Source organism: Vulpes lagopus, chromosome 3 (genome assembly GCF_018345385.1).
Source record: "Vulpes lagopus strain Blue_001 chromosome 3, ASM1834538v1, whole genome shotgun sequence".
In the NCBI taxonomy this organism is placed as follows: Eukaryota; Metazoa; Chordata; class Mammalia; order Carnivora; family Canidae; genus Vulpes; species Vulpes lagopus.
In genome coordinates, this window is record NC_054826.1 from 19856578 (window position 1) to 19866814 (window position 10237).

Sequence of the window (10237 nt, forward strand, 5' to 3'; positions counted from 1 at the left end):
ATTCATGAAAGACACAGACTGAGGGGATCCCTGGGTGGCTCAGCGGTTCAGCGCCTGCCTTTGGCCCAGGGCCTGATCCTGGAGTCAGGAGATCGAGTCCCGTGTCGGGCTCCCTGCGTGGCGCCTGCTTCTCCCTCTGCCTGTGTCTCTGCCTCTCTCTCTATCATGAATAAATACATAAAATCTTTTGAAAAGAAAGAAGAAAAGAAAGAAAGAAAGAAAGAAAGAAAGAAAGAAAGAAAGAAAGAAAGAAAAAGAAAGAAAGAAGAAAGACAGACAGACTGAGAGACAGAGGCCGAGGCAGAGGGAGAAGCAGGCTCCATGCAGGAGGGGGAGCACCACGCGGGACTCGATCTTAGGCCCTGAGCCGACCTGGGCCAAAGCCAAAGGCTCAGCCACTGAGCCAGCCCCGCGTCCCCCGACTTACTTTTGGTCCTTTTAAGATAAGGAATGAGACGAACGTTTCTGAAACTAAGAGGAAGACCGGCCAAGGGTTCTCAGCAGCCTCTTTGGTGTGCGCCGCCGCGTTTGGCAGCAGCCGGGTCAGCGCCCCCCGGTGTCGGCCCCGGGCAGCCGGGCCCTCCGCTGCTGCTGCTGCTGCTGCTGCTGCGCGGCCCGCAGAACCCGCCCCGCTGCTCCCCGCCAGGGACTCGGCACCGCAGGGACGCGAGAGCTTGGGGGGGGGGTCCCCGGGGGGGGAAGGTCCCGGGGGCGGGACTCCAGCCGCCGCCGTCTGGGCTCTGCGCGCGCCTGGCGGAGACTTCAGAACCTCCGCCCCCCCCCGGCCCCCCCCCGCAACCGGAGCCCCCCCCCCCCCCGCCCCCAGCTCCGTTCTCCCTTTTGCTTCCTAGACTCTTGCGCCCTCGAACCCTATCAGGGTATGTTTCTTGAAGGACTTGAACCGGCGCAGTTCTTTATGAAAAATGTTTCTCCTTTTTTCCAAATGTCTTTTTCTTTTCTTTCTTTCTTTTTTTTTTTAATGTCTAGGCCTTCTTGGACACACCGACTCCTACCCCAAATAAAATCTTTTTTTTTTTTTTTAAGATAAGGCTTTTCTTCGTTTCATCCTCCTCCCTTCCTCTCCTCCTCTTTTTCCATCCTTCCTTTTCCTTTTCCTCTTTTTCTTTTTCCTCTGACCAATCTTCCCTTTTTTCTTAAAAAAAAATCCAAGATTACATAATATATTTTTAAAATGTTCTATTTATTTATTTATGAGAGACACAGAGAGAGAGAGAGAGAGAGGGACAGACACAGGCAGAGGGAGAAGCAGGCTCCACGCAGGGAGCCCGACGTGGGACTCGATCCCGGGCCTCCAGGATCAGGCCCTGGGCTGAAGGCAGGCGCTAAACCCCTGAGCCACCCGGGCTGCCCAAGATTACATAATATTTGGAAAAAATTCAAACATTGTGGAAAATCTATGTTGTATGAAGTCCTTCGTAATTCTACCCTCTGGAAAGTGGGACTTCTCAATATTGGTTGCACATTAGAATCATCTGGAGAGATTTTTTTTGGTCTGCTGCCAGGCCCATAGCCCACCTCAGAGACACAGCACCCAGATAAGGGTCCTTAGGTAGCTCCAGTATGCAGTCAAGGTTGAGCACCACTGCCCCAGGACTTTGCTACTGGAAGTGTGGTCTGTGCACCAGTGGCACGAGCAGCAGCATTCAGGGGGATCTCAGCTCGGCACCCTCTCTCTGCCTCCTGAAACCTTCTCTGCATTTTAACAAGATCCTTGGTATTTCATATGCACAATAAAAATAAGAGAAGCGCTTCCTGTAGAAAAATCATTAAAAACAATAAGGAAAACTTTCTCTTTTTTTAATGGTGGCGTGAACTCATTATTATAGACTGAGAGGAAAAAGCTATAAAGGGGAAAAAATAGAAAGTGTAACACAGAATGTCATAATTGGTAGGGCAAGGTCCCAAGAAGTGGTGGGAGGGATACAGCTGACAGCCTGTTGGAAAAAGTGAACTTTGAAGAGGAAAGGGAATTTGTCATCTTATGACTCTGGGAAGAATTACGATAGACTTACAAGCAGATTTGAGGGCAGGGCAGCTGCTGCCTCCTCATGGCTTTTCTTTTCTATTCTCCTCTAGGAAGAGAAGAGGTCGTCTGCTAAAAATGAATGGGACAAAGAGGACCAACAGCTATTGAACACTCGCTACGTGTCACACAGTATTGTGGGGTTTATTTTTTGTTTTTTATTTTAAAAAAAATCTTAAATTTTTAAAAAAGATTTTATTTATTTGTGAAAGACACACAAAGAGAGGCAGAGACATAGGCAGAGGGAGAAGCAGACTCCCCCCGAGGAGCACCATGTGGGACTCGATCCCAGAACCCTGGGATCACAACCTGAGCTGAAGGCAGATGCTCAACCACTGAGCCACCCAGGTGCCCCACTACTGTGGTTTTTTAAAAAAGATTTATTTATTTATTTATTTATTTATTTATTTATTTATTTATTTATTGAGGAGGGGGGCAGAGGGAGAGAGAGAGAATCTCAGGCAGACTCCCCACTGAGCACGGAGCCAGACTCAGGGCCCCATCTCTCCACCCTAAGATCCTGACCTGAGCCGAATTTAACTGACCGAGCCACCCAGACGCCCCTCACACAGGGTTTTACATAGAAAAATCCTATGTAATCCTTCCAAGAGCCCTGTGATGCTCAGACTCTAAACATCTATCCTGAGGTTCCTTCTTTATGTGTTCACTCCTTTGGTGGCATCACTCAGTCTCCTGACTGTCAATGTTAGCCACATGACTCTGATTGCCTGATCTGTGCTACAAACTCCACCCAGTTGTTGACCTGACATTTCTAAAATGGTGCCTGCCTGATTGGAATCCCAAACTGGGCAAAGAGAACTCGTCCCAAAGGTGTACCCCATCCTGGACCCCACTCATCACAAAAAAGCTAAAAAGCCAGGACTTCTCCTGGCAGTACTTCCTCTCCTCCCTCCTCATCTGTCCTAAGTCACAAAGAAGTCTTGTCAACTTGATCTCCACATATTCTGAGTCCTGGCACTTTGCTAACATCTTTACTACCACCAGATCAGCCTAAGCCACCGTCACCTCCCGTTTGGACCAACCACCCTCTCTGCCTCTGCCCTCGACGCCCTGTCACCTGTTCTCTGCATGTCAGCTAGAGTGAGGTGTATGGGTGGGCATGGCCATTTAAAATCAGACCCACAAATAGAGTCGTATAACCACCCCAACACAGCTGCTCCAAAAGTGATCAATAGTTTGTCAATATCGTTTTACCTATATGTTCACACCTTCCCATTTTTCTTTTTTTAAAAAAAGTCTTTAAAAGCAAATCCAAGATATTCATGTCATTTTGTTCATAAATATTTCAGTAGCTGCCTCTAATGGGAAGGATATTTATTTTTTAAAGAGATCCTTATTTTTATTATTTTTTAAAGATTTTATTTATTTATGTGACAGAGAGAAGAGAGAGTGCGCAAGCTGGGGGAATAGCAGACAGAGGGAGAGGCAGAGGGAGACGCAGGCTCCATGCAGGGAGCCCGATGTGGGACTCGAACCCAGGTCTCCAGAATCAGGCCCTGGGTGCTAAACCGCTGAGCCACCAGGGCTACCCACATTTATATTTTTTATCTTGGTTAGCCTGCACAACGGTTTGTGGGATGGGCATTGCTAGATGATTGTATCTACAGGAAACATAGATTTAGAGAGTAAGGGATTTACCCAAAGGAGTATAATTTGAGGCAGGAATCCTGAAATCCCCTGTTGGGTGCCCTTCCCACCCAGTCCCTGTTCTTCTTTCTTCTGTGTGAGGGCTCCTGTCCTCATTCCTTAGAGCCTTGTATTTCATGATCTTGTATTATAAGGCAAGAAAAAATAAAAATGGGAACAATCATATATTTTCATCGTTGGAAGAAAAAAATCCATATATTTTTAGATTTTTCCCACTTAAGTAGTTGCGCTACAAAATTTACGAAAAACATCATTATGCTGCCACCTTCTGGATCTTTTGAAAGCTAACACACCCACAACAATACAAAAATTTAAAACCAGTTCTGTCCAGCTCTTTCTAATCCAGGGCTGACATATTAAACTTTGCATAATTAAAATTATTTCTTTAGTTAATTGGAAATTTTTTTTGGCTAAATGGAAAAATTCTTTAACAACGTAATACCTACCAAATATGGAGGCTAAAGTTAGAAGTCAGTTATTTTTGTTTATAGGGGATGGAAACAAACATACACAGTTAAAATTTACAAGTAATTCAGGAGCCACTTATTGGCCACTAATTTCAACCTTGTCCAACGATAGCTTTTTAAGATTAATGTTAATAGAGGTGGTGGGTAAAATGGCTATTCTATTGCTGATAGAAGTAGAAATTATTACAGTCCTCTGGGAAGACAATTATACTGCTTCTATAAGAAATAAAAATAAAATAAACAACAACAACAAAAAAGAAATAAAAATAAAATATCTCTTGGCCCAATGAATTTACTTATGAATTCATCCTACACATATTCTTGTTGATGCATGCAAAGATGTATAAATGTGAAGAATGTACAGTCTCACAGTGTTTATAAAGGACTAGAAAAATCCAGAAAACTTAAGTAAATGTGGTAATACACCTGTACAATGTAATTCTGTGAAGTTGGTTGAAAATAATGTTGTAGTTCTAAATATGCTGGTAATAATAACTGATTTTACAAGATATTTTTAAAAGAGGTTTTAAAAAAAATATTTAGGCCCAGAACTGGAAGATACTATGCAAAATAAGTACTCTTTTCCTTTTTTTTTTTTTTTTTTTTTTTTTTTTACTAGCAGACATTTATGTAGTAGAATCCACATTTGGTTTTCTGCCCCTAGAAGAATGATACACTCAGATCTTTAAGAATGGAACATGAGGCAGTAAAGTATAATCTTAGCTTCATAATCTGATACTATAAATAAGATAAAAATAATCTGAGTGTAAGTTATATTGTGTGGTTTCTACTTAGAAAAAAATTTAAACAAGTGGGAAGAAAATCTTGGTGCTCTGTGAGATCCATGTTATGAGGCTAAATTTATAGTGCAATGTCTTTTTTACTTACTCATTATTTAATAATAAAATATTAAATAATTATAGTAATCATGGCCGATATTTATTGAGTCTTTTCTACGTGCTGAGTGATTCTCTAAGTGCTTAGCATGAGAGATGTCAGTTGACCCTGTCTAGATTCCAGAAAGACAGTGTAAAGATTACATTCCTTTCTATTTAATAAAATTGTGAGTAAAGAAAACTGAGTGACTTGGCAAAGGTCATATAGCCAGCAAGTGGTCAAATCAGGAATTGAGTCCAAATACTCTGAACTCATATGCAGTGCTCTTTCTATTATACCCAGATGGGTCAAAGGGAAAAAAACCAGTGCAAGTGCCTGTACTGAAATGCTTGATAACACATAAGAAGTTCTAAGCATGCTGCTGGGCTCATCGTAAGTACTCAGAAAATGACTGACCAACAAAAATACTGTTGTTGTTATTATTTTGTTGATAGGAAATAAGGGTAGGTATTTTTCCAAATGACACTAACAAACATCTTCCTCCACAACTCTTCCACTGAAAATTCTCAATTGCATTGTAATGTTTTCATGCTAGTCCATGCTAGTGGACCCATGAGGGCAGGAGTGTCGTCTGTTCCGTTTACTGCTACACCCTGAGGCCTTGGGCACAGCTTAGACTAAAATACTCAGCAAATCCTTAGTAACTAGATTGGGAAAGCAGAAGTTTTTTCTTCTTCTTTTTTTTTTTTTTAATTTTTATTTATTTATGATAGTCACACAGAGAGAGAGAGAGAGAGAGGCAGAGACACAGGCAGAGGGAGAAGCAGGCTCCATGCACCGGGAGCCCGATGTGGGACTCGATCCCGGGTCTCCAGGATCGCGCCCTGGGCCAAAGACAGGCGCCAAACCGCTGTGCCACCCAGGGATCCTCCTCCTCCTTCTTCTTCTTCTTCTTCTTCTTCTTCTTCTTCTTCTTCTTCTTCTTCTTCTTCTTCTTCTTCTTCTTCTTCTTCTCCTTCTCCTCCTTCTCCTCCTTCTTCTTCCTTCTTCTTCCTTCTTCTTCCTTCTTCTTCCTTCTTCTTCCTTCTTCTTCCTTCTTCTTCCTTCTTCTTCTTCTTCTTCTTCTTCCTTCTTCTTCCTCTCTCCTCTCTCCTCCTCCTCTCCTCCTCTCTCCTCTCTCCTTCTTCTTCCTTCTTCTTCTTCTTCTTCTTCTTCTTCTTCTTCTTCTTCTTCTTCTTCTTCTTCTTCTTCTTCTTCTTCTTCTTCCCTGTGACATTGTTGGATTACTATAGGTCTGCCATTCTGTATAATTTGTAATGCTTCTCAAGTCTAAGTGGTTATGAAACTTCCTCGTTCAACGTATAGGTGCCAGAAAAAAGTAGATCACCAGAAATTTTCATTAAATATTTTTATGCCTTTGACAGAACATGAGAGACTCCTAACTCTGGGAAACGAACAAGGGGTAGCGGAAGGGGAGGTGAGCCGGGTGGTTGGGGTGATGGGCACTGAGGGGGGCACTTAATGGGATGAGCACTGGGTGATATGCTATATGTTGGCAAATTGAACTCCAATTAAAAAAACAACAACAACAACAAAATATTTGTATGCCTTGATGAATGCACCTCCACCAAAGATTTGGTTTGGGCCTCAAGACTGATGATGCCGTGCACATATCGAAAGGGTATAAAAATACATAATGAAGTTTCTGGGGATAGAATACCTCCCAGGTAGGATTCCCAGCTGGCCCAAGAATGGTATGAGAACAGGGAGAGAGGCTGGGTTGGGGTTTTATTGTGATTTGAGGATGAGACTGGGGTAAGATCTCTTCAGAGACACTGCACACACCACTTTCACTGGTATCTCCTTAGCCAGAGGTTAGCATCACGTCCTTGCCTAAATGTAAGGGAGGTTATAAAACTTAGTCTTTATTCCACATCATGTGTCCAGTTCAACATCAGAGTTCTATCACTACATAAGAAGGGGAGAATGAACATAATGGGACCAAAAACACTTTTGGATCCAATTACTGAATGACATTAAGTGGAATACATTAATTGTTTCAAGTCTTTTGTATATAGTTTACTACTCATAAATTCTAGTTAGTGTTCTGAAGGTTGCTATTTTTATAACTTACTTATGGGTTTTAATATGTTTCATAGCATACTAGGTAGGCTGGGGAGGCGAAGCTTAATGGAATAGAAAAGGAGGAGGACCTGGGTGACTCAGGTGGTTAAGCCCCCTGATTTCAGGTCAGGTCATGATCTCAGAGTTGTGAGATTGAGCCCCATGTCGGGCTCTGTGCTGAGCCTGGAGTCTGCTTAAGATTCTTTCTCCCTTTCCTTCTGCCCTCACCCCCCATTTTGAAAAAAAAAAAAAAAAGGAGAAAAGAAAACTAAGATTTATTTCTCGCAATATACCAGGCACCTGATTAGAGAGTTTCATTTGTATTTTCTCATTTAGATAAGGCAAGAGAGATAAGCAAAAATAATTATTTTATCCAGGGCCAATCATTGGCAAAATGGTAAGGAAGGCAGTTTTTCTTTCATAACTCACTCTTTCCCTTTCAATAGGTCTTTTCTAAAATGTGTTCTGTGTGTCTATTATTTTACAACAGAATATCCAATATAGAACGTAACTGAAAATATTCTGCTATGCAAAATGGTATGTAAGACTTAAGTATAAAGGGAAACATAATTTGTCCAAATAAATACTTAGACATAATTTGGGGTCTTATAAAATGATTATTTCAATTAGATGGTTCCTAAATCTGATAGGTTGGGCTGCCTCATCTCTGGACTTCAAGTAACAGTCATTCATTCCCTGCCCAAACAGAAATAACCAATATGTGGGAGCATCAGGGCCGGGAGTTGGTGTGATCACACTTGGTTCCGTTTCCTAAAGTTTCCCTACCATCATACAAATATGAGCTGGCTTGGGTAAAGACACCAGAATTTTCTCAAAGGAGAGTGGTTCACGTGCTAAGTATGTTGAGTATTTTACATGAATTCCTTGGTTCCGATTTCTAGTTAGACTGCAATTAGATGATTTTCTTCGATGTATTATACAGGACAAGCACAAGGGCTCTATAATATTGTGATTCATAATAAGAAATCTATATTTGGCCTTCTTCTGTTTCCTGGCACAGAGATCCTAAAACTCTTGGACTCTTCTGTGATGAAAGCCTTAAAGTTATGTCTTGTTATGTTAATGCAATGACTTTTAGACCCCACCTAAGGGTGAGAGGGCTGATTGCTAGTAGAACCAACCATGTGTTTAGAGGGTTGGAACTTTCAGCTCCACCCCCTGACGTCTAGGGAGGAGACAGGGACTGGAGGTTGAATCAATGGCCAATAATTTAATCAATCATGACTATGTCATGAAGCCTTTCTAAAAACCCAAAAGGACTGGGTTTAGAGACCTTCCCGGTTGGCGAACAGGTGGGGGTGCTGGTGCTGAAAGAGTGGTGCCATCTGGAAAGGGCATAGAAGCTCTGCATCCTTTCCTCATGCCTTCCTTCTCCTATGTATCTCTTCTATCTGACACTTCCTGAATTATAGACACTTTTATGATACATTGGTAATCTGGTAAATAAGACGTTTGTCTGAGATCTGTGAGCCACTCTAGTAAATAACAGAATATCATGTCTTTATTTTAAATGATGCCCGTGAAGAAAAATATTCATATAGTGGGGTCATATGAACCTTTACTTTATAATAAGTCAGTTATAAGTATAGGGAAAAACCTGGATTTGAGGTTGGCATCCTGGGTTGGAGGGGGTCATTGGAACCTCCAATTTGTAGTCAGTTGGTTGGAATGTAGATAACAGCCAAGGCTTGAAGCTGGAAGAGAAAGTGGGGTGGGGGCGGGGCAGTCTTGTAGGACCAAGCCCTCAGCCTATGGAATCTGGCACTATCTCCTTGTAGATAGTGTCAGAATTGAGCTGAATTCTTGGACACACTGTTGAATTCTTGGACACCCTGTTTGTATCTCAGAATTGCTTGGTGTTGTATGGAAAGAAAATCCTGGCCCCATTTTCCAATTGAATTTCAGAACACTAACAGGACTTCATCCAGCCCTTGAGAATTTTGGATCATGCCCCTGGAAAAAGGCTCTTCCACCTGCATGTTTGGAAATCTTCTAGCAGTTGAGGGGCCCAGTATACGTGATGTCAGCTCCTTTATGCCCATACTACAAAGTCAACTCCTGGCATATAGTATTGCAGGGGTAGGAAACCACCTTGGCTTTTCAATTCTGCTCACTTGGCAGATTTTCTAACATCACCTGCCAAATGGGTCCTGAGAAAATCTACTGGGTAAATGAAAGAGAGTGAAGCAGCTGCAGCTGCTCCACAAGAGATCACATTGCCAGCAAAATCCCTCTGGTGCTGTGTGTGCTTGCCTGTTCTTCCTAAGAGCACCTGCTTGTAGTTACCCTGAAAGGCAAAGAGAAGGGCTTGAGCAAGGAAATATCTGCTGACCCTTATTGTGGTGCCCTTCCTGAAGGAGAACACCTCTTGCCCTTTGGGAAAATGGGATATATAATCCATCTTGCCTTTGTACAAGCAGTCAGTAGCAGTCTGTTGGCTTACACATTGCCTCCACCAGAGCAGCTTCACCCACTTGACTGGCCACTGCAGTCATGGAGAGAGATGGCAGTGGTGATGCTGTTGTCAAGAAGCCCCAGGCAAAGTAGATGAAATGTTTAGTCACTGCGGCAGAATGGGCTGGAGGAGGAGGTGAGGCCAGAGTGGGCGCTCTGAGAGCCAGGAGTGTTGGCATCTCTGGCTCAGCTCTGCCACGACTGGGACTGAAAGGCCAAAATATTGCTTAATTTCTTTCTTATGTCTTTTCCTTGCTTTTCTTTTGTCTTTTGTCTTTTCTCTTTCAAGTGGGACTTTTAAGTGGCCCATTCTGGAGACGGATTATTTGAAGCAAAGGATAAATTGTTAAAGCTAAATTTTAGGCTTCATGACAGAGAAATATTTGGATAAAAGGAATCTGGAAAATAGACTTGGAACAAACGAGCGAAAATTGGCACGGGGGATTTTTTGTTGTTGTTGAAAGAGAAGTGATGAAAAGAGAGGGCAGAGACAGAGGCTAGGGCACATGGCAAAGTCTTTGCAACACGCTAGTGTTGCTGCTAACTCAGGAGAAACACTGCTTTACTGTGTTGAATCTATCCTGGAAGAGTCAGGCTCAATAGCTCCTTTCACTACTTGGCA